Raw genomic sequence first — 26145 nt, 5'->3', positions numbered from 1 at the left:
GGAAGAAGCTAGGGGTAATGATAGAGAGATGTTTCACCTACTATGCGCCTCATCTCTAATTGTTTTCACTCATTTCACCTCCAGCATCACAAATTGTCAAACATCTCCATTCGATTTCTAAATAATAGGCCTTTATTGGTGCCAGGTGGAGCAAAGCTGGCAGTGGCCATTCTTTCTTGATGGGTTATTTCGCAATTCAGTCCTTGGTGGCTAAGACTGCCTGTGTAAGAGTGATGCCTTTCAAGTAAAAAGAAAACCATGACCTAGCTAAATGGTGTAAGTGGACATGGGCATCTTTATATACGCTTAACATTCCTAAAGTGCTGTCCAAGGGAAGGTTTCTGTTTGATATCATGAGATTATTCTTGGCCTCATGGTCTCTAAGGGGGAATATGGATGCCTAGTTGTAGGGCTTTTTGTGGAAGACTGGTTCCTTTGCATGAAAGACCCTATCAAAATGCCAAGAGGAGAGAAAGAGGATAAGACCATGTTGGCCAAACGCATGGAAGTCAGGTCAGTGACAGAGTGTCTCCCTGAGGTAATCCACAGTCTGAAGGGTGTCTTGCTGGGAATTTTTGTATAAGCCGTGGTAGAGAGGTATTACATAACACAACAGAATTCATAAGCACTATGTTCCTCAGTTTGTTTATCTGTAAAATGGAGATAGTAACGTCTACTCCATAGGAACTTACTTTTATGACTAACTAATAAAAAGGAACTAACGAATTTCAGATGCACTCACACAGACAAAAATGAAAGTCAAAGCACTTTCATTGCTGCAGGAATAAGGCTTATGATCTCACTTAAACATTTAAATGAACTTGTTTGGGCATTCTGCTCTTCCATTGGAAAAGCTTTCTAAGATTTCATCAGGGCAAGAAGATCCTTACAGATGCTTCTAGTTAAAGGAATAGGTAGGCAAAATAATAATTGATTTCTACAACAGTTCTTTGAGGAATATTGCTGTTTGCCACTAAAATTCTTTAAATCACTAAAGAGTTGTAGAACATAGAATCAGTTTTTTCTCACGAACATCTGATGAGAGTCATTATCATTTCCACGCTTACAACCCTTTTGAAAATCATGCACAGAATGCAAAAGTTTTTATTAGCTGATGATTGCCTATTGATCCGTGTGTTAACTGGGAGTGATTTGAGCCCTACGATAAAGATTTTGCCAACCTAGGAGGGATCACTCTTACAAGGAGCAGTTAGATGAACATCATCTACAGAGGCCAACATTGAAAAATGAAAGTATGAAGCTCCAAAAGTTGAGCAGTTAAACAATGTCCTCTCCTGTACCTAAATTCATCCCTGACCCCAGGATATCCAAGAGAGAGACATTATTTCCCTAGACCCCAGCTAAGCATCAACACCAAACAGTACCTAATTAGGCTAACTGGATAACCTTTCTCTTATTCATGATGTATAACTAACTGCCTGGTTCCCTATTCGCTAATTCCTAGACAGCCAAGGTTCTGGGAAACTACTTAAACCAGACCTGCCAACACAAACCCATCTTGGATGATGAGATCAGTTCCTCTATGTGATCTCCGTGAAATAGCTCAGAACTCACCAGGCCCTCAATCATCATTAGCCTACCCTTGTTAGGACCTCCACCATAGTCCAATAATGGTTTTCTTGCTTTATTTTTTTTTAATTGTCAAAAGCCTTGAGCCTTCTAGAGGTATCTTGAGGGAGCATACCATACCATTTAGAACATAAGCTTTCCATCAGACGGACCTGATTAGATTCCCAACTCCATCAATGACTAGTCTGTGAGCTTGGAAACAATATTTAACCTCTCTGAACTTCAGTTATTTCAAAGATAAGATGATTGTAATAGACCATTCTTCACCCACTTCTGAAAAATTAAAACTACTGTGTGGAAAGCATCTAGCAGAGCTCTTGACTCATGGTTAAATGCTAGTCGCTATTCTGATTCTTATACGAAGACTTCATTTTGATCTCCTGAGTCCTTCCCTTTAAGCTGAGGTTTTAAGCCCCTATAACAATTGCCAGATTTTTCTAGCACCAACAATCTTGTGTCTCATCCTAGTAGAGGATATGCTTGATTTCGTTTACCATTCTATATACCCTCCAACTAAAATCAGACTTTGTGAATGATGAGGTGAGCATGAAAAGAAAAAGTCAGAACTTAAAGGCTAGACAGTGTTCCAGGGCATGAGAACTTGGACAAGGATGTCCAATAAATACAGTTGACCCTTGAAAAATGTAAGGGTTAGGGGCATCAACCCCCACCCCCATCACCACCACGCAGTCAGAAACCCATGTATAACTTTTGGATCCCCAAACCATATAGATGATACAAAGGAACCAGGGCAGGTGAGCAAAATTCCGAGGTTGACCCAAGGTATTTCCTGTTCTGATTCATTTGTGCCATGCACTTTCTGGACATTGCCCCAGAGCCCGCCTTGTTGTTGACTCTTTTAAGTGACTTTGCAGAGATGAGAAAGAATGTTACACGTATACAAAACTTGTGAAGCAATGAGAATATAGTCCTTGCATGGAATAGAGTCAGCATCAGAGCGTTCCAGAAATAATATGAGTTTCTATTAGCATATGAAAATGACAATATGGCATGAGTTACTAAATGTCATACAAAACATCAGAAGTAGAATGAGGAAAAAAAACCCTCCAATATTCTTCAATATAAAAATAGCCTATATCCCTCCTCAAAACACAACTGATCCATATGTCTACATGACAACAAAGTCTAATAAAGATGTTTTGTGTTATGGAAACGCTAATAGGATAATGCTTTATCCACTATGGGAGTAATGAGGAATTCATTTTCAACCTAAACGTGAGTCCTCCAATTTTGATATAAATTCATTATGGAAAGGAGCAGAGGTTCATTAACTCCTAGAAACTTTATGCTTATTAAGTATTTAATGAGTTTAACCTTTATGTTAAATATAAAATACTAAGAAATCATTGCTTCCAAGCCTGCAAAACTCCTAATCCGTAATCCTTGTAATCCAGAAGATGGCCAGTATCGTCTCTAAAGTTCAGAGATTTTATTGTGGTGAAAACTTAGTCGGTCTTTGCTTTTGCTTGGTGTTGTCTATGTCACACCAACACATTGTGTTTTTCCTCTTTCACTGTGGTCAATTAGATGGGATTATTTCATTTCCAGAGACTGTTTTTACACAGGCTGTGGAGCTGTTCAGTGAAATATAATCCAACTCAACCCCTTCTGCATTCAATAAAATCGTCAGTCAGTGTTGGGGGAGCAATCATTGAAATGATGAAATAGCAGTAGTGCTGAAAATAAGCAATGGAAAATTCTGCAAAAGCTAAAATTATACCACCGGGACTTCCTTGATCACCACAGCCCTTCTCTGGCTGAAGATCAGTTCTCCCTAAGAACTGAGAACCTGTCCTTAGAAAGGAAAAGTGTTCTTGTGCGGTAGAATCACCTTCTAGGGGAGCGTTCTCCTTGATGTGCCTGTGTCAGATATTTATAAGGTGATCTCCACATTTTCAAGCATTTTCTCTTGCTTGGAGGTGCTACCGCTGTTCGAGGTATTTGGTTCGATGGATTATTTATTAGGAACCCTCGAGGTGTGGGCATTAGTGTGTGCTTTGTCGTAGGCAACTCTTGGACTGTTTAAACCAGTACAAATGTGACATTAGGGTAAATACATGAGAAACAGTATATTTTTAAAAGTCTAAAGAATTTCTTGCTCCCTCTCAGGAAACAAGAGTCTACAGCTGATCTGGTAAGGACAGAAAAGGTATCATTTCCTGGATTGGAGAAAAGTGTAAAGGAAAATCAGTGATAAGTTAGACTCTGTTAGAGCGATCTATCAAGTCCAAAAGGCCATTATCTTGCCTTGATTAGAGAGAAGACGTCGAAAAGGGGTGACTGATTGCATAATAAGGAAAACCTAAGTTAACAATTTTGAACACGAAAGTTGAAAACAAGAGCAGTGACAGGAATGCTTTGAAGAATTAATCAAAGTCATCTGAGGACTGGCCAAAGCAGAGAGAGTTCTTTTTTTTCTTTCTTTTAATTTTTTAAAAAATATTTCCAGCAAAAGAACAAACCAGAAAATCATATTTGTTCCAAAGCTTTAGAACTACCACCATTACCACAACCCACCACCGTATTTGTATTAAAACCCGTATCTAGAATGTCTCACTTTCATCCTGTTATATAACCTGTTTGTGGTCAACCAGTTCGGCATTAGGTAGTTTAAAGATAAAGTATTTCCCCTAGCTTAATGGACCTTGGTGTTTTTGAAAATAACTTTTTTAAAAAATTACACTGGCTGCATGTTGAGGAAACAAAATAACATAGTTAGCGAGTATGGGTGGTCCTTTGAAACTATCATTTGTCTTGGCCTCCAAAGAAGCCATCTCTGTTTCTTGTTCTCTGTTTATGCTGTGGATGCTGAACACCAGTGGACTCCGGGTGTCAGCGTCCCCGTCTGCCCCATGGACCTGCCTCAGCTTGAATGTGACGTGTCACACCAAGTTACTGGGCAAGAACTAACCAAACGAGACGGGAAATCAGCCCTTTCTCATGAGAAAACTGTTTCTTTTAAAAGCTGTAAATGACTTGCAGACCAATAGGGTAGAACAGTAAGTTCCAGGCCCATCAACTACTCCCTACTTTCCCCTTTTGAAAAAAATATAATCACCATGGCTACTATGTGCGGAGTAACTCATGTACTTTGAGAATGTAGAGGTATGTCTCTAAAGTGCATTGGGTTTCTTAAAAGAATGTTAGCATATACATATATACTCATTAAAAATTCTGGAAGTGGGGGGGGGCACCGGGGTGGCTCAGTGGGTTAAAGCCTCTGCCTTCGGCTCTGGTCATGATCCCAGGGTCCTGGGATCGAGCCCCGCATCGGGCTGTCTGCTCAGCAGGGAGCCTGCTTCCTCCTCTCTCTCTCTGCCTGCCTCTCAGCCTACTTGTGATATCTATCTGTCAAATAAATAAATAAAATCTTAAAAAAAAAAATTCTGGGAGGGTACCTGGGTGGCTCAGTGCGTTAAGCCTCTGCCTTTGGCTCAGGTCATGATCTCAGGGTCCTGGGATCGAGTCCTGCATCAGGCTCTCTGCTTGGCAGGGAGCCTGCTTCCTCATCTCTCTCTGCCTGCCTCTCTGACTACTTGTGATCTCTCTCTGTCAAATACATAAAAATTTTTTAAAAAATTTTTTAAAAATAAAAATTCAGGGAAATAAACAACATATAAAAGTTGGAAAACAGCCTCCCCAACACTACTTAGGTGGGTTTTATTCTATACGCAAGACATAGAGTATGTCTGAAGTGAATAAGAAAATGCTAGTTAGATTAGACAATTGGTTCAGCGTTTGCGACTTTATAAATTCTTAGATCATTCAGCATAGAACCCTGAATAAAGTTTATAATAGTATAAAATTCACATACCAATAAAGGGACTTTTTGCAAAGGCTTTAAATAGCACTAATGTTTTTCCAAATTCCAATCGAACTTGTTGTTTTGCCTCTCTGGGTTTGGGGCTTCTTGAGGAAAAAAGTTAATAACATTTCTTTTACATTAGGAAAACATATAAATGTCTCAAAAAGCAACCTCAACATCCTTCTGCTAGATCCCTGCCAAAAACAAACTCTTTTAAAATAGACCAAGTTTCCATAGAGAGAAAGCACATTGACTTCAACTCATTTTCTGATATTTCACTAACTCTGAAGTAGAGGAAGCTGTGCTTGATGGGTTCAAGCTGATGAAGGCTCGGATAATCACGGGAGGTGGAGAGAGAAAGGGCTTCTTCTGTTGAGTAAAACCTCATCACTGAAAGCAGTAATGGCCTTTGAATTGGGGCTTTTTGTTCTTCATACCTGTAGGTCACCAGGCATCTGTCGTTCCTGAGGACTTACCCTCACAACTCAACTCTTGCATGCTTTTCCTGAAAGCAACAATATTTGCTGGCTTTCCTATCGTCTCTTAACCCCCAGCCTTCTCACAGAAGCTCATTTTGGCCTTGACTCTTGACTTTGCCTTTCTTACGACATAGACCATGACATTGAGTCTGACACCAATGTCAACAGACTTTATTTTTTATATAAACTTTGTCACTGGATCAATTGACATACTTGTTCAAGTGGGATACATTGATTATTTCTTTATAATTGGATGGCCACTGGTGATTTGAATAATGGGTAATTTTGAAATACAAATAGCGGTTGCACAGCATGCTGGTAAGTTAAGTAACAAATCTACCTGGGAATCAGCAGGGATTCTTGATGACTAAGTACCCACATTCCCCTTCTGGTAGTTCAGCATCTCTCTAACTACAATTATATTTCATGTCCATCTTATCAGGGTTCTTGGGAAAGAATACTATGTATCAATTATCGTAAGCAGGTGGGCTACCAACATTTTCCTGTAGTTTAGAAGACTGTGATCTAAGCCCAAGACCAGTGCTTCCTTCCAAATCCCCTGAAATTAGATAACTCAGTATAGAGGTTTTGAAATAAAATTAGACCTAACATATCATACCCATGGGTCACCCTTTTAAAACTAACTAAACATGCTCACATATTAATTATTTTGACAAAATATCTCCTGGTTAATTATAAGAATATATTTTAAGTTAAGTAAAATGAAGATAAGATTGTAGACTTTTCCGTAATGATTTTCTTTTTTGGGTGCAGTAGACACATTACTGTTATGTGAACAATTGACATATTGACTTTGTTTTCTTGTTATTTAGTCATTGTGTACTTGAGGTTGACAAGGGCAATTATATCCCACTAATGTTTATCGGCCACTACATGTGCCAATTGCTCCAACTTTTTATAAAGCAATGATTAGATTTATAATCCTACTCTATTTTATTGCTATGTGCAATTCTCTTAAAAGTACTTTTAACTTTCTGGATCCTTGAGTTTAAAAAATATTTCCCAATACACATGTTTGCTGTTCCAATAAGCATTTTAAAGATAACATATGGTTTTATTTAGTTAATCCATTCATGAATACTGAAAAAAGAAGTCAGACCTTTTAAAACTTAGCTTGTTTTCTTATTCTCACTATTTTAACATCAATGGAAAAGAACATTCTTTTTTGTAAGTAAAGAGATATGAGGAATATTGGATCTATAACCATATTGTAGTTGGCTTATGTTAAAAATGTTCCAGTCTTGTTAAAATATAGCTCTTTGTAAAAGCATAATGAAGTATCACTTTGTTCTTCTCTTTAATTTTGAATCACTGAATTGGGATTTCATTCTGAAAAAGGCAATGGTCACATTATGCTTACTATTTTCTCTGCATGCATACAAAAATATATATATGTAAACATACACATATAGATATGCAAATATATTAAAAATTGACCAACTGGAAGTAGAAATGTGTTTTAGAATAATTGTCAGAATATGGTTGAAGAATAAATGTTGACATATGTTGCACCCATCATTACACATATTTCAACATATACAGGAATTTGTAGTTTAAAAATAAACATCTCTCAACTGATGTGTTATATAAAGTGTTGTAGGTTCAAATCAAGTAGTGAAAACCTAACTTTTAAAAGAAAAGATTAGTACTGGTATGGTTAAGTTCCCGAGGAAAGACCTGATACTCAACATTGAAACATTCTCTTACTTTCTGTTGTCTATAATGGAAGACCCTTCACATAGCATAGTATCATATGCTTTATGAAATCTGTACCTTTTATAGGAATTCCTCTTCTATTTTTAGTGTAAAATATTAAAAAAATTAAAAACAGCAATGAGGGGTGCCTGGGTGGCTCAGTAAGTTAAGCATCTGCCTTCAGCTCAGGTCATAATCCCAGGATCCTGGGATCAAGCCCCACGTCGGGCTCCCTGCTCAGTGGGGAGTCTGCTTCTCCCTCTCCCTCTGTTCTCTCTTTTGCACTCTCTCTCAAATAAATAAATAAAAATTATTTAAAAAAAATAAAAACAGCAAGTAAAACTCTAATTTATTAACCAAGTTTCTGTATCTCGTGCTGAGAAGTTGAACTTGCATCCCAGAGGTCATTAAGTGAGCATGCTTAGAGCGTGCATGATGTGAGCTCTTCCTGCATTATAGACCATCAGCGGTTACCTGCCTCCAGCACTCCCTTCTCTGGCTTCGATGACACTGCTCTGCTCAATTTCCCTCTAGTCTCTTTGCTGTGTGTTACAGCTGCTTCACAAAACTATCTTTCCAAATGTAGCTGACCTCCTATACAAAATGTTTATAGTCGCCCAAGAAGTCTTCTTCATGCCAGCAGCTACAATTACTATCTGTACCTTTATGTCTCAAATGCGTATCTCCAGCCCTGGCCTATTCTTGGTAGTCCAGCCCCAAGTATCCCACTGTGCACTCCCATGTGTCCGTTCCTCCCTCTCTGAGGCTCAAAACTGAATCCATGACCTCTCCCTTCAAGCTCGGTATGTTCCTTCTTCTTTCCCTTCCTCCAGGACCGACACCACCATCTTCAGAGTTGCCCACCCCAGATACTGGGAAGCATAGTTGATACAACCCTCTTACTCATGCATTTGCTTAATCCATTCACTGCTCCTTATATCTTGCCACAGCCCTGGCCCAAACACCCCTGTACCTTGCCTGGTTTGTCCCCAGAATTTCCTAACTGGGCTCCTTGCACCCTGTCCATTCTCTACGCTGTAACAGAACTTAGTTTGATATTCACGTGCTTTAACTTCCTGATGACTTTCCACGTGCTTTAGAAAAGAAGACAGACATTCTTAATGTCATGCACCGTATTCTGAACCATCTGACCCCTGCCTACCTTTGTAGTAGCTTCCTTTTGAGCTGCTTTCCCCGTGGCCCCCGCACTTCAATTTGGTGCTGCATTGTCTTCCAAAAGTAGCCGCTATCCTCTCTCTAGACCCAGGCTGTTCTAGAACCTTGCCCTTCTCTGCTCTTCTCCATCAAGACGTAGGGTCTCTTCACTTTTCTTGGCACTTGAGCAGGCTTGTGGCTATTGCAAATAATAGAAGAAGGCGGATGTGATGCTGTGGGACCTTCAAAGCTAGGTCATTTTAAAGAAATGCTGTCCCACCCAGCTCCCCACTGGGGGATGCAAACCCAGCCCCTCCAAAGAGACTTTGTGGACAGGCCTAGATGAAGAGGAACTGAGACATGAGGCCAACAGTCAGCTTTAACTCCCAAGTACATGAGTCACAGGCCCTCAGATTATTCTAGTTTCCTTCAAATCTACCAGCTAAAGCCCCAGAGATAATGGAGCAGAGACAAGCCATCTCTACTGTGTCCTGTCCAAATTTTTGACCCCCCCAAATTCATGAACATTAACACATGGTTATTTTATGCCATGAATTTATGGAGTGATTTGTTACACAACATGAGATAATCAGAATGATCATCTTGGCCTTTTTCAGTCCCCCATTCTTAAAATATCACTTTTTCTCTAGCACATTCCCTCTCCTGGACTCTTAGACAAATCCTCAGTAATCACTCAATAATTAATGTTTCCTTATGTTTCAGAAATCAGCTCCTGTTTCAGCAAAGGGCAATATAGTTACAGGGCATAGGAAGAACACATTTCCAGAAAACTATGCATCCTGTACCAAAGGGATAGACGTAAAGAATAATGGAATTATCTGGCATGCCATGGATATCAGACACAGGCCTCACGGCATCCTGGAAGCCAAAAATTTTACTAAAACCTAAGAAAAACAGCAGGCAATCAACTCAAATTTCCTGGGCCATGACCAGGAATATGTGAAGATAACATTTTGCAGGACATTTTTAAAATCTCAATAATTTCTTATCCCCTGCAAAACCCCCCTTTCTTCAGGTCAACGTTAGGATAACCCACTGTCAAACAGTGGCCACTGTGGCCCACTCCCTGTGGTCAAAGGATTATTCTTATAAGGATTGTGGCACGTAGAGGAAGGACCTTTGCTGTATTTAGAGACGATTGGGAATAACTGTAAGGAGATATAGGACGGCTTTAATAATTTTTATGACTGATCGAAAAATCTGTCTTGTTTTTTGTGTGTGCTTTCTTTTCATGAGTTTTCCCCTAGCACATACACACGGTTTCTTCTTACAGTATATCGTGAGAGCAGTTTCACCTTGTATCTTTAAGGTATTTTAGGCATTTTTTAGCCTATCAGATAACCCTCCCACCAATTTCCTGGTCCCTCATATCAAACTACTTCACTTTTCTTTCCTTATAAATGGTGGGTATGCAAAGAGACAAGGGGTTGGTTCGATTTGGAAACAGTATCCAAAGAATTGTATCTCAGTCTTGAGCCTAATACTTTGCCTTATCCCAGATTGCTACTTGTTACTCACATGAAGCTTTGGTTTGGTGTGGTTTGGTTTTTCAAATTCACATGTAACATTATATTGGTTTTAGGTATATGACACAAAGATTCAGTATTTGTATACACTGCAGAAAGATCACCAACCGTGAATCTAGTTAACATCCATCACCATAAACATTTTTTTTTCCTTGTGATGAGAACTTTTAAGATCTACTCGCTGAGCAACTTTCAAGAATGCACTACAGTATTATTAACTAGAGTCACAGTGCTGTACCTTGTATTTTAAAATTGAAAGTTTGTACTTTTTTACCTTTTTCATCCATCTCACTCCCCTCCAGCCCCAGGGTCTAGAAATCACCAATCTGCTCTCCCTATCTATGAGCTTGGTTTTCTGTTGCATTTTGTACTTTTTAGATTCCAAATATAAATGAGGCCTTAAAGTATTTGTCTGAATTATTTCACTTAGCATATACCCTCAAGGTCCATCCCTGTTGTCACAACTGGCAAGATTTCATTGTTTTTATGACTAAATCATAATCCATTATATAAATAAACCACATTTTCTTTATCCATCCATCCATTAATGGACACCATGTCTTGCCTTTTGTAAGTGATACCACAGTGAATATGGGGGGTGCAGATATGTTTTCATTTTCTTCAGATAAATACCCAGAAATGGACTTGCTAGATCATGTTCTATTTTGATGAACCTCCATAATGTTTTTCATAGTTGGCTACCCTAATTTATAGCCCCACCAACACCGTACAAGGGTTCCCTTTTCCCCATATTTTCATCAACACTGGTTATTTCCTTTTGGTAAAAGTCATTCTAACAGGTGGGAGGTGATATCTCATTGTGATTTAGGTTTGCATTTCCCTGATGATGAGTGATGTTGAGCACCTTTTCATATGTCTGGTGACCATCTGGATGTCTTTGAAAAATTTCCATTCGGATCTTCTGTCTTTTGTTTCAGAGAGAGAAAGAGAGCGTGTACATGAGCAGGGGGAGGAGGAGGGGGAAGGGAGAGAGAGAACTTTAAGCGGGCTCCATGTGCTCTCACTGGACTCCATGCCCAGTGCAGAGCTCAGTCCCACAACTCAGAGATCATGACCTGCGCCAACATCAAGAGTCAGATACCCAACTGATGGAGCCACTCAGCTTCGTAAAAATAAAGTACCAGTTTTACTACTTTGTGTTCATTGAACACTTGTCCTCGTTCTAGTAGATTTTTCTTCTTTTTTGACTCGCATCCCTTGTTCTTCTGGGCCACTTTCCTCCGGGCCTCCCTTTCCCCACCGAGGCTAACGTCAGCAGCTCAAGGACTTCCAGGGACCAGTCGAGAACCCAAAGCGACACCTCTGGGAAGAAAAGCGATGAGGTTCAAGGAGAATCTGTTGGATCATTGACTATGAATACCATAGATACAATTAACTGAGTATTCTGAATTTGACCAGTCGAAGTCAAATTTTGTCTAAAATTGCATTTTCATTTTAATGATAGACCTAATCTTTCTCTGTGAGTCAAGTATTCTATATATAATTTTGAGAACTCTGGTTACCCTAAAATTAGTAAAATTGGGAGCTAATACGCTAACACACTGCAGCTAGCTACCATTAACCTCCTGTTCGATCGGAGACACCCAGGGGAGCAAACCCAAGGTCTCCGTTCTCAACCTACTGGGACGCCAATAATCAATCAAAAAACCCTTTCCCAAAAAGCCCCAACTAGATGTCACCATTCTCTCATCACAGCATCCTAGCCAGGCACCTCCAGCCTGACCACCCCCCCCCCCCGCCAAAAAAAGAAAAAAAAATGAAATTTCTTTGCCATTTCAGAAATAAAGATAAGCCTATTTTCTCCAGAAACTTATTATGGAAATTGAGAGATTTTTATGAGGAAAAGAGGATGCTAGCAGGGAAAGAAAGGACCTAGAGGTGACGAGAGGGCTCCTCCTATGGTTCTCACAGCAGCACATTAGACTAAATTAGATTTATTAAATTAGCTAATTGTCATGTTGGAAGGCACAGGCAGGCTGATCCTGAGATGAGAAACAAAACAAATAGGTTGCAGCCGTGAGGATGAGGCACTGGGGAGGCGTTTAGCCTCGCTCGACTCCAGGCAGCCAGGCCTAATGAGGTGCACCAGGGGCTGCGGGCTCTCTAGAAGTCTCTGAGCTCCAGAGGACAGGCCCTGGGACCCAAGACCTATCTCAACGGGGTCAGCCTCTCCAACTGACATGTGGAGAGATTAACAAAATGTTTAATTAATGGTAAAGTTCATCAAGCCCAACAAGCCAGTCCTGGCTATACTTCTAAGAGTAGTCTGCCAGGAAGCATTTTTTTTTTTTTAAATAATCAAAATGAGACAGGATTTTAATTCAGGCATGCAAGACATACCCCTTTGTGAAAGGGAATTCAAGGGAATTAAATGCCGCTCTACTTTTTTCTTTCTTCTCTGTCACTATAACCCACGAGCTCTATAGGGTCAGCTGAGGTGTGAGTGGTCTCCAGGGGGGCCCCGTGTGGGAGCGCAGGTCTCCCCAGGGACCGCCCCCAATTGCCTCCACTCTCCTGCAAAGGCCATTTAGTTGTCAGTGATGACTGAGAACTCAACTCTACATAATGGCATCCAGGTGGTCTTACAGTCCTTAAACCCCCTTACCTCTTGTTAGAATGTTAATAGCAGTGGAAAAAAGAAAAGTCACACTTAAAATAGCACCCTGAACATCTTTGTTTTTCTCCATTTGGACTTCCTACTAGATTCATAAAATGGCAGCTATCACCAAACTTGCACAGGTGTTCCGAAACCCCCATCCTTTCTTTGCTGTGCTTTTTTCGTTCTGAGTCTCACATTTTAAGATGACTGTGTTAATCTTACATTGCCCCTGACATGTTAGAGCAAACTTGCATGGTCTTTAAAAACACCGAGTTTGTTCTGTAAAAATCTTGGATGTTCCTCAGCATGTGTCGGTAAAAATTTTCATAAATCAGTTAGTCTTTAATTGATGATGTTGGGAGCCTGATATTTTCAGCCACTCAAAATACCTGAGTGGTTAAGGATCCCTCCCTGATGATTCAGTTTCCTTCAGGGTATGTTTTTTCTTCCCCCCTGTTTTAGAGATATTTATACTTCCATGTGATATTACACAGATGACGAAGATAAGTAAGGAACTGTGTAGAAATGTGCTACATGAAACAAAATATTATTACATCCATTCCTCTGTTTTTCTTTCTCTGTAACAAATTTCTTGAATTTCTCATACTATAATCGAGACACTTGAGGTTTACTGACCCAGGGAAGCTTGACTGGCAATAAAACTCTTTGCCCTATTTATAAAAAATGTACTTAGTTCTAAATCCTCTCAGAGAAATACGGTATTTGCTCTTACTGCCTTGGTTAGCTTGGCATGTTTTTGTTTTTATATTTTTACTGAATACCATAGTTATAAAGACAGTTTTCACAACTGCTTTGTGTTCAGCCCCATTGATGTCCCACACAAAGCTCTTTGGGTCTGGTCTGTGTGGTCTCTGGGAAGACCCTTGACTTCAGGGAATGACTTGAGAGCAATTCCAGCATGGAGGTCTAACCAGGTTGTGTGGTAAGATCAACTTGCTTAGCTTAAGTCTCCAACATTCTCCACAGGCAACTTCTACTTGCCTAAAATAGCTTTAGGAATACATGATTGAGTCCCAAGTATGTCCATAATATCTTTAAATAATAATATCATCAAGCAAAAACTATTTTTTCTTCAAGGAACATAGGTCATTGTCATATAAAAAAGATGCTTTATTTCTTTTTAAAAACTTATCTTGAAATTTGTTTTTAATATGTATTTCAGATTGTTTTACAGCATACATTTATGTTAAACAAATAATTTGTAATGCCAGTGTATGACTTAACCTACAATTTAGAACAATTTAAATGTAAAATATAGCATTTATGATTTGGGCCATTGCGATCTTTTTCTGGATTTTCTCAGGAATTCATTTACCAAACATGATAAAATTCCTCCAAATATGTCCTCATTGTTTGCCCTGTAATTAATACATATCCCAAATATAGACAAGTTGAAATGCAAAATTAGGTGGTCTGGGGATTTTAGATCGATTTTAGAGAGTACGTTTTGGAATGGGCTGCCTTCAGCCAATCTCCCTCATGGACAGTCCTGCTTCCCCAGCTCCTCCCTCCCTGGCCAGCGCCCCCTGCTGCCGTCCTCATCCAGTCCCCCGGGGCGTCCCAGTATGGCAGGCACTAATGGATGAAGCCCTGTTCTAGCCAGTCCTGCCTCAATACCGTATTTACCATATTCTAGCACAGCAAGAAGATTGGTAGATTATGAACTTGGTTAGTAGAGAGCTTTGTCTGTCTTTAATCTTCTGTCACACTTGGTGAAAATTAGCTTGCTGGTGTATGTAAAGTAAAATGGACTTTTTCGGGGATCGCATTCTATATGGCAATGATGATGGGTGTTATAAAGATCAGTGTTGAAGGAGGCAGGGCTGTTTCTGCTGGGATGCAACATCCTGCCTGTTTTGAAAGGAGAATATCATTTCCGAGACTCATTTCTTCACTATAAACTCTTTATTAGGAAGTTTCGTTGTAGCAACATATAAAATCCAGATACACACACAACTTACTTAGCTAGGAGTTAAGAAATGCGGCTCCCACAGAATAAAATAATGACACAAGCTTGTTAAGGCCTTTTTCTTCTAGTCGTTGCATGCTTTGTATGAGGACCATATGAAGGGAGTGGTAGAAGCCCGTAAATTACCATTGTATGAATCTGCATAACAAAATGCCATGAGAGACCCAACTGGAACTTCTTAAGAGACCTGCAGCATTTTCCAAGAGAAGGGCTCAGACGATTTTCTCTTGCTCTTTTACGAACTAAAGACACACTTTATGATTTATTTGTGATGTCTTTAGAGGAAGAGAAAACAGAACGAAGGTCTTAAAGCTTCTGACTAAGGTAAGGAGCTTATGATGTTATATCAAACGATAATGCCAACCACATGAAATTTATGGTGACACAGGAAAATACATTGTTTACTTCCCAAGAGCTGGACATGGCGTTATGAACATCTGGGGTGAGAGAACATCTAATTCCGAATGAGTAGTTATTTGGTTTGTACACTCAGATAAAGGACCATTTAGTTCTGTTCTGGTAGGAGAGGATTCTTTTGGTTTTCAATACTAATTAATGTATGTGGTATGAGATCAACCTGTTAGCTTTCTCCTGGTTGCCTTGTGAATTTCTGCCCAGAATCCTGAGCCTTCCACCATCAGCGGCCGGCCACCCTGATGAGCCATGACCACCAACACACAGACTTGTACATGTTGTTGTTTTTGTTGTTGTTTTTTCCCTTAACTATTTGTTTAACAAGAAATGTGAAATGAATGGGAAAAAAATGTGGCTGAGTTGTAATCATTTGGAATGTTTGAAATGATTTGAATGGATGGGGATTTTTCGCCTCAGAGAGCCTTTATCTAGCAGTGTTCGTAGGAGCTAGGAAAGCCAGCATTCCAACCTCAAACTCAGACATTCCTTGACAAGTTGCTTGAGTCCCCAGCATCACTGTGACTTTTGTGTAATGAGGATAGTATTTATCTACTTGGATGAAATCTTCTGTTGCTTGGTTCATAATTCCCTTTCAGTTTCTACATGCTTTACAAAGAAGATTGACCAGTTTGGTGCTTCCTATCACATAGTTGTATAAACAGTAAATTATCAAACAGAGAAATCACATTTTATCGCAGATCTTGAGATCTAATGATAGCTAATATTTGCTGAGCAGTCATCTTATGCCAGATGGTATATATTATCCCTATAGCAATCCTGTGTGGATTTTTTTCCAATGTTTATCATAAAAGACCAAGAAAGTTCCCCCAGGATGGTCCAAGGAGTATGTGGCCATGTTCAGATCATGTTGTAAACATCTACAACCTCCCCAAATTGCCAAAAGCCAACAAGGTCAAAGGTGTCTCTCAGCAAGGACTGTAGGAAAGGAGCTCATGGAATTTGGATCCCATGGTCCTAATTTGGATCCCATGGTCCTAATTTGGATCCCGTGGTCCTATTTGGATCCCGTGGTCCCATTGCCCAAGGCAGCTGCCTCATTAATGATAACAGTGGTCTTCCTTTTGCACTTCTCAAACTCCTCTCATGCTGTAGTGTTTTGTGGATATTGGGTGTTTCTTGGTCTGCACAACACCCTATTGTCCTAGTGGTGGCCACCCCCGCCCCTGTGGTTTGGAGATCTGCCCCCCTCGTTCCAGATTCATATCCAACTGAACAAAGAAATAGCAGATCCCCTCTGAGTCATGTTAACCCTAGGCTGCCAGTGTCCCATGGGCTGTTTTGCCAGTTCCAGTGCCTGTGGCAAGAGCTGCTTCTCTGTGTTCTCATGTCCCACGCGGGGGAGTGAGATGAGGCAGGAAGACGAGCTATAGAGTTCACTGCATGTGTACTTCCTCCTCTGCTAAACACACAGAACCTTTGCTTCACTACACTTGATTGCCATTACCTCTAGTTCAACTAGGTAGACCAGGTGCTGCAATGTTTCTCACTGAAACGTCTTGTTTGCATGTACCGATTCTGTTGTGAAAGAGTACAACAAAAGCAAGACTGACAAACTAAATAAAGTAGGTGTTTATCTTCCAAACCAGAACTGACCTGTAGTCTTGACCTCATTTCTCTTGGAAATATTACAGTAGAAAAAAATACTTAGTTTTCTTGGGGTGGGGGGGTGGGGATTTTGTTTTGGTTTTGGTTTTGGTATTGGTTCGGTTTTGGTTTTTTTACTTTGTTGTTTAAGACCCAGAGGCCAGAAGGGAGCCAACAAATTGGGGTGTTTCTATCATTTCAGAGAACTAAGTCTCTGACCAGCTCCATTACAAAAGTATCCATAGCTTCTGCTCTGCCATGAAAGGTCTGGTGAAGTGGAGGGGACAGCTGTGGGGACAGCTCGAACGTATGTAACTGTTTTAGAAGTAACAGCTTACAGCGATCATTGGAATTGAATTGTGTTTTTTACCAGCTTCAAAATCCTCCAGTGGTTTTCGTCCCTCCCAGGATGACACACAAATATAATTTTCACAGTGGGTCTCGAGGCTCAATGGGGGTGGGCTCCTCCCCCGCGCTCCAGCCTCACCCGGGGCCATGTCCTCCTCCCCAGTCAGTCCTGCCCGTTCCTGACCCCACAGCAGCTTCTGCTCCGCGATCTTCACACAGGCCTGTCCTCTTCCACTTTACTGCCCTACTTCCCCACAGCTCTGCTTCAGCTTCCTCAGAAAAACTTGAAAATGCACCCAAGATTAGAAGAGACCCTCTCTTACACCCTCCCATAAAACGTCATTCTTTTCCTGGGGGGGAAAAAAAAACTTACCAAAATGTGTAATTATCATGTATTTATCTACTGGTTTCATGTTCTTCTAGACTCCTTGGCCTACGAGAGCCTTGTTCACCAGTATGTCGCTATCACCTCAAGCATCCTGGCAGACAATGGGTGAACAATGAGTATTTGGTGAATGAAAGAAACATAAGTGAGAAAATATCATACCCAAATGTTAAGCGTAGTCAGTCTTTTACTTCTCCCTTCAATGTTTACGTATTGAAAAGAAAGAACAGGCATCATCTTTCTAACAAGAAAAATTTTTAATTTCCAAAGGAAAAGAGAGAAAAGTACCACTTACTGGATTCCTAAACATTGGTCTCCACAGGTGAATACACACTCTAAAAATATGTTTAGACCAACAAATTCATATTTTAGTAAATATAAATAAGAACGTAATTCCTACCATGCTCTTCCCAATTCATTTTTTTTTTTTTTTCCTTTCTAAGTTTACCTTGTTCACAAAGCATTCCAGAGAAGGAAAACAATGAGACCATTTTTAAGCCATTTCTTAACTATCAAATGCAACCTGAGATGTCGAAATTTGGGCTCAGAGTGTGAATCAGAAAATAATTTTCAACATACTTTAAACATGTATAAACGGATAGTAATTCTTCACACAAATTAGTTCAGCAATGTTAACAGCATTTGTGGCACAGCGGATGCTAGCTGAGGCTTGGGGGGAGGGGGGTGGACCACCAGAAAACAAAAAACAAAACCCAAGAAAACCCTCTTTTAGCTTTTTTTTTTCCCCAAATATAAAAGCTTGCCCTGAGCAGAGACATTTTTCACAGTGCTGTCAGCAGCAGACCTAATTGCTTTTCATGTAAATTAAGAATATGTACCTTTGTTTAAACAGTAATCTAGGTCAAAATGAGGTGGTTTATTTGTTTTAGGCTATTTGGAGCTTTGAAATGGCACTGAAAGCATGCCATGAAAGTTCCTCCTGACTTGCATTTACTTAAGTAAGAAAATGTTTTTCTCTCTCTCTCTCTCTTTTTTTTAATATTTCTCTTTTTAACTTTTTTTTCCCCTCCACCAACCAATAACTGCGATGTGTTCTATACATCATTGAAAGATCCCCAACAGCTTTGTTATTTGAAAGACTCAGGGTTTGGAGTGGCTGCTATTTATTTTTTAATATTTTATCTGTGGAAGCTTGATGAATCCGAGAATGCCCACAGAGGGGAAATATTGACTTAAGACCATTTGCGTTTTGAGTTTGCCTCGGTAGAATTATGATAGGTTTTTCTTGCCATCCTGGATACAGACACATTTGGGTTTTCTTGTCCAAAGAGATATAGAGAACTACCCTGATTATCAGAAAAATTTTGAACATAGATTATATCACAGGGAGGAACTTCTGACTGACCCCTTCTGGTTTATGGCACCGATGAATTTAAGTGTGTGCGACCGATCGTTGGCCCCCTGCGTACAGAAAATTGTCTCTCAGCAGGTTTTTCTACCTGGAATCTGGCAAAAAGTCTTGTTCATTTGTTTGTGTTTGTTTTGAACATTTCATGACCTGGGAGTATTCTGTGGACAGGAGGCCACAAAGGGAGCTTATTTTTAAAGATCAAAGAAATGTTTTCTCACTTACATAATTTCCAGTAGCATAAATTAATATCTGTATCAAAAGTCATTGTCATTGCATCTCTTTGTTGTCATGCTCTTGTGAATATCATGCACTAATTAAAAAATACTTAGACGTGTCCCAGGTCCCGTGGAGGTCACAGAACTCTGAGTCTAAAATAGAGCCACTTCAGAGCACCTGGGTGGCTCAGTGGGTTAAAGCCTCTACCTTCGGCTCAGGTCATGATCTCAGGGTCCTGGGATCAAGCCCTGCAGCGGGTTCTTTGCTCAGCAGGGAGCCTGCTTCACACCACACACACACACACACACACACACACACACACACACACACGCCGTCTGCCTTTCTGCCTACTTGTGATCTCTCTGGTTCTTTGCTCAGCAGGGAGCCTGCTTCACACCACACACACACACACACACACACACACACACGCCGTCTGCCTTTCTGCCTGCTTGTGATCTCTCTGTCTGTCAAATAAATTTTTAAAAATCTAAAAATAAAATAAAATAGAGCCACTTCATATAGAGGGGACCAATTCTTTACTGCTATTGGACTGTTGCATCATTTCACCCACTGTAAGAGAGCATTACAATGGTGCTCTCCTATTACACATGTCATTCTTTGAATGTGTGTGGTTAATACTGAAGGATAAACAGGGAATGTAAACTATAGCTCTGGGGGAAAAAGCAGTCATTCTAAAGATTAACTACTGGTCAGAAAGAAAATGCAGAATCAGGATTCTAAGAGAAATGTTTTTTTAAGATGCTATTTTTTTTAACAAAAAAGAAATCAATAAATAAACCAGATGTTGTTGTATTTTGTATTCATTTTGCTTACCAGACAGTGAATATTTTTGATGTCTATCCTAAATACTTCCAAGCACCAGAGGTTTAATAGTGGGGGTAGAGAGAAGGAAGGAAAAGTTAAGACACTGTAACAATTCAAATACGAAAGAATAGAAATATTTTCTACCTGTTCTGGGAGTGGAGTGGAACTGGATAGTGTTGTTTGTGTTACATTTATGTATGTGGTCTTTATTTATACTCTGCCTTCAAATAAGTGATGTACGGTGTACTTATTTATACTCCGCTTTCTACCAAAAATGTTTAGGGTAGCTAAATCTTGCTGTCGCTAATTTATAAAACGAACTTTCGTTTTTATTCATAAAACTATGAGATGCACGTGGAACACTGCAAAAGTCTTCTTGTTATTCTTGTATTTGTATGAAAAACGAGAGTTGTGGGGATGAGAGTTGTGGGGCGCCTGGGTGGCTCAGTGGGTTAAAGCCTCTGCTTTCGGCTCGGGTCATGATCCCAGGGTCCTGGGATGGAGCCCCACATCTCTGCTCGGCGGGGAGCCTGGTTCCCCCTCTCTCTCTGCCTGCCTCTCTGCCTACTTGTGATCTCTGTCAAATAAATAAATAAAATCTTAAAAAAAAAAAAAAACGAGAGTTGTGAAAGGGAAATATAATGGAGTAGAATATGTTTAACGTCATAAGATTAGAAGAAACTAATACAAGTTTCAAAGATGAGTAATAGAAAATGGAGGTTGAGTTGGATCGTCCCTAATCTCCAAGTGCTGGCTTTCTTTAATTTAGATAAATGGTCACTTTGGAGCTGCTTAGCAGTTTCCCTGCATAGTCTAAATGGTAACTTCATTTTCAACAGAAAACATCTTTCGTACACTCTTGTAACATAGTGAAATATCCTACAATAACATGTTGCAAAGTCTTAAATATCATGAAACCTGAAGATTTGTTTCTATCAGGAATCACTCCAGAGTTGAACTTTTTATTTAAATTATTTTGTTTTACATACTGAGTTCAAAGTTTACATTTCATTACAAGTGCATTTCATGGACTTTAAGCCATGGTAAGACAACCCAAATTAGCAGACTGAACTTGTTATCAAAAATATCAGCAAGAGGGGTGCTTGGGTGGCTCAGTGGGTTAAAGTCTCTGCTTTCTGCTCAGGTCATGATCCCAGAGTCCTGGGATCCAGCCCCACATCGGGCTCTCTGCTCAGTGGGGAGTCTGCTTCCTCCTCTCTCTCTCTGCCTACTTGTGATCTTTATCTGTCAAATAAATAAAAATCTTAAAAAATATAGATATCAGCAAGATAAACAACATAGTTCAGTGAAGTTGTAACTGAGAAGGAATCTTATTTTAATCAGCAAAATCAATATCACGTTTTTAAAAAATCTCACGTGCCATTTTAGTACGTATTTATTCTCAGGATGGGCAACAAACTTTAGTTTTTGAAACTTTAGCATTCATGAAACGATGAAATCTGGAAATCACCACACAGAATTAACAACTCTGAAAATTCTGCACATGCACCCAGGTGTGACATTATCTATGGACTGTTGTTAATCTCACCTCTCAGTTTCACTTGAATCCTTTTCATGTTTTTCCTCTGTAGGGTGTCTCTTGTTTTCATGGTTCTTTTTCTTCTGCTCTAGCTCCTGCAGTGGTTGCCAGTCCTCCAAGCTGTGGCCAGACTAATACTCTCAAACACAAATAGGACCATGACACCTCCTGCTTACAGCTCTTGGAAAATTCCCATTGGAATCAGGATAAAAACTAAATTCTTACGGTACCCTACCTTGTGCGGTCGGGCCCCCTCATGGCCCGCCAGCCTCCAGTGCTCCCACCTCAGTCCCCCCACATTGACCCTCTCTCAAGTCTTCATACTAACCCTTCCTTCCATCACAGGGCCTTTGGACAAATGATTCCTTCTGTCCAGAAGACTCTCCACTCCCATTTCTGACTCTTGCTCCATTGGGTTCAGGTAACTCCTACCAGCTTCCTCATAAAACCTTCTCTGGGCTTCTTAAGTCTTTCTGCCAAGTGGTCCCACAGCACTTACCCTTCCTTGCTGTACGTCTCCAGCTGTAGTTCTGTGATGGTGGAGTTTGTATCCATCTCAGCTGCATGAGGACTGTGGCTGTGTCAGATTTCGTGCATCTTTATGTCGCTAAAACCTAAAGCAGAACTTGGCTATAGACACACCATCATGTCTACCGAGCAAATGAATAAATAAGAGGCTAGCATTTCAATTACCTAGTTTTAGCTTCCCAGCATGCAAAGACCACTTGAACCAATTTTTAAAACAGTTTTTAGAGGATCTTCCACCCTTGCTTTTTTTTTTTTTCATGTGTTTCTGATATTAAAATGGTGAAAACAAAAAAAATGCTATTAATTTTGCTAACCAGAAACACATTTCTTCAGTACTGCTTGGCCACAACTTTATTGAGCTAATTTGTTTATCCTGCTGCTATTTTTTATAACAGGCACACTTTGCTTTTTGCAGTGGTTTTGACAGTCAACAGACCTCAGTGTGGTGTTGGCCAGCTGATTTCTCATTGTGCTAAAGATGGCTCAAATCTCCTAAGATGTCCCCTCCTCTTGCATGTTATGTATTTCATAAAACAGTCTTCCAAATGTTTATCTACAGTGATCAGTTAGAAAAAAATGAAAATAAGATGAACAGAGTTCAACATACTTTCATTCTGTTGAATTATAAATACTTCCAACTCTCCCCATCTCCAAATGTCTTTATTAAACATTGTGTAAGTACAATTTTAAGGGTCTTCTCTGAAATACATTACTGAAGTTTTCTATCCATTGTAGTTTCATAGTAGATAATTGCCTGATATCAGCAGAATAGGGCTTTAGTCGTTTCTTTGCAGGAGTGAGATGCCACGTGTAGGACAAGGCAGCCACTGTCTTTGAATGTTGTTATTTGTCTCTGCATTGGCAGATCTCAACGCTGTTTGCACATACCTCTTTCCTATGGTGTTCAGCTAATCAATTAATAGAGAAAGAATCTGCCTCTTATTGTTATGCTCATAGTACTTTGTTTCAAGAAAAAAATTGAAGCCTGGTGGGGAGTACAAGGTATATTAACTACCTAAGAACACTGAAGATTTAAGAAATGTTTGATCACCTACAAGACGAAACCTAATGACACAAATCGTCATTATACTTTCTCTGTTTTATCTGATTTTGCACGAGCATTCACCACACAAGTGTTCTATCCTCTATTGTGTGTTTCGGGATGCTCTACACTAATTGAGAAGGTAGTTGGTTCTGGAAAGATACCAGTAGTTTCATTTTGAATCCAATTGATCTTCAATGTTCCTTGATCAATACCTATTGAAATTTTCCCATCACCAATCAAGACTCTATTCCTAGTCCTAAAAAAATGATCATCTCATGGAAGACAAAACTTGTATTTCAATGTAGAAATATAAATAATGATTACAATTTAGAATCTAAAAGCATCTCAAAGTATTAGCACTCGAAGTGCTTTACAAATATTAACCCTTTTTATCCTCATGACAAAGCCAAGGGAAGGTATCCTTTTATTCCCATTTTAAAGATGATGCGATTCAAGCACAGAGAAATGGAGTGTCTTGCTCAAGGTCCTCCAGGCTCCACGGTCACATAGCCAAGCCAAGGCACCTTCACAAGCAGTTTGGTTTCAGAACTGGCATCTTCAGCATTCTGTAGATGTGAGTTGAAGGAAGTAGCACCAAAGAGGTCACCATTAAGTGACTGGCTCTGTGAGAGCAGCACCGAAGGCGTCAGCCCTGAAGCTGATGGTCTGAGCCCAGCCAGCAGCCCCGTTGGGCCCCTTACCCGTGTGCTCTGTCGCAAGCCTCCTGCCACCCTAGCAACATGGGAAGCATCTGCCCACACTTGGGTTCAAGACCCATGTAGAGCTGTAAACTGCCCAAACAGCTACAAGAAACTAAAATACACATTTTGAAAGATGAAATCCAAATCCGACTTTCGAGAATCCCTAGAAAGTTTCCTCAACATCCTGCTCCTTGGGAGCCTTTTGGGTCCTCTGAACCACCCGGCGTCCTGTGCTCCACACAGCACGGCAGCCCCCACATTAATTCCATCCAATGCTAGAATCCTCTTTGCCTGGATAAAAGATGATTTGAGTTTTGTTTTGTTTTTCTTTCAATAAAGGAATACAGATTTGTAGGCATAGATTACCACACAGCAGAACTGATCTACTATTTTTCTGTGCTCAAAAATCTATTTCTGATTTCAGGATGCCTCCTCACCCTGCACCCCTTGATACTTTACCGAAGGCTCCCTTCGCTTGGGGCTCATCTACAGCAGTCATTTGCCCTGCCACAGCGACGCTGCTGTCAAACAGCGTCTCACATACACAGCAGTCAGTCTGTAGGATACGAAGGTTACGAAATAAAGATACTGAGGACCTATAGTGACACCCACAGTGTGAGAAAAGAGGAGATGAATTTACACGAGAGAGAACCCAAACGCACATAATGCTATTTTATATACGGATGCTTATACAGACGTATTGTACACTTTCATTGATGACACACATATATGAGATGAGGGTTGCTGACATGATTATGGGGAAAATGTGCTAAGGTGTTATCTCATTCCCTCTTCTTTGCTATTCGGTGCCTAGCTCAATGCCTAAAAGAAAGAAAGGACTCAGTAAATATCAAAGAGAAAGAAAGAAAGAAAGAAAGAAAGAAAGAAAGAAAGAAAGAAAGAAAGAAAGAAAGAAAGAAAGAGGAAGAAGAAAAGAAAAAAGAAAGGAAAGAAAAGTAAAAAAGAGAGAGAAAGGGAGGAAGGCAGTAAGGAAAGGGATAGAGAGAAAGAGGGGAGGGAGAGAAGGGGAGGGGAGGAAAGGAGAGAGGCAGGGAAGGGGAGAGAAGAGGGAGGAAGACGAGAAAGGGCTCGGTTAACTAACCGAAGCGCCCAGCCCAGTGTCTAAGTCATCCAGTCCTTGACTCTTTTCCACGTTCTGTGCAGCCCCTTGACTCCCCTGGTTGGTTGTTGCTGCTGTTTGTTTTGTTTTGTTCTTCTGTTTTGTCAAGTAGGTCCCCCACCTCGGGTTAGCCTCACCTTTGATTTTCTCCGATGATGGCTCATTGCAGTTTCTTGGGAAAATCAGGGAAACCTTCCAACGAGATCCAGGATAACCCTGTCCTAGTTAATCGCTCTGGATTCCCACTCGAACTCGCTCGTTCATTTATTTTTAACACCTACCTGTATTGCCCCAGCAGCCTCTCCAGCCCTGTTTCGTATTTCACAATCCCTCAAGTCATAAATGACTTTCTCCTTCCTGCCTGAAATCAGATGGCGTGGCGTCCCCCCCTCTTCACAGCCAGACGTGCTCCGAACTGCTCGGCCCCGCATGCGCACACACCCACCTCACCTTCCTCTAGCACCTGCAGCCTTTCCTTCATCGTTGGCCTCCGGTTCTGTCTCATTAGCGTGCCCAGGATGATCCCAGCCTTGAAGCAGCCCAAAGAAAATGACCACCGCAACACCCTTACCATCAACTGTACCATACTTTTTTTTTTTTTTCCATTCCTGTCATAATCTGGCTTTCCTCCTCATATTAGCTGGCTGTTGTACCCTCTCCCTGACCAAAATACCTGTCTCCTAAGTCACACGTGTTTTTCCAAAATCAACTCCCGCCATCTTCAGCCAGTTCTCAGACTTTCAAGTCCACCTGTAGTACCTAAAACTGTGGACCAATTACTTCTTCTCAGAACATTTGCTCCACGCCTCCAAGGTGACTCCTTGATCCTGAGCGCCTTCCTCTTTCCCAGTCCTCTTGTCTCCTTTATGGCTCATTCTTCATCCTCCCACCCCCCCCCCCCCCCCCCCGCCGTCTCACACACACACACACACACACACACACCCTAACACTCTGTTAGTAGGTATTTCCCAAGTGTAGACCAACTTTTCCCCACCACCTGAAAAATTACATCTATTCCAAGACTCCCACCTTTATAACCTAACTTTTCAGCTAATATATGAACTAGACATTGATCTGGCCCCTCAATATATGTAAACAAACAAACGAATACCAGCTTTCTGTA

The 26145-nt window shown here is 40.4% G+C and overlaps 1 protein-coding gene across 1 annotated transcript in view; it reads left to right on the top strand.

The window, feature by feature from the left end:
- TENM3 (teneurin transmembrane protein 3) overlaps positions 1 to 26145 on the top strand; it is a 1246978-nt gene that overhangs the window by 524066 nt on the left and 696767 nt on the right. The gene's annotated exons all lie outside the window — the stretch shown is intronic.

This window comes from Mustela erminea, chromosome 21 (genome assembly GCF_009829155.1).
Source record: "Mustela erminea isolate mMusErm1 chromosome 21, mMusErm1.Pri, whole genome shotgun sequence".
NCBI lineage: Eukaryota > Metazoa > Chordata > Mammalia > Carnivora > Mustelidae > Mustela > Mustela erminea.
The sequence above is the reverse complement of the archived record's forward strand: the minus strand, read 5'-3'. Positions and strand labels throughout refer to the sequence as shown.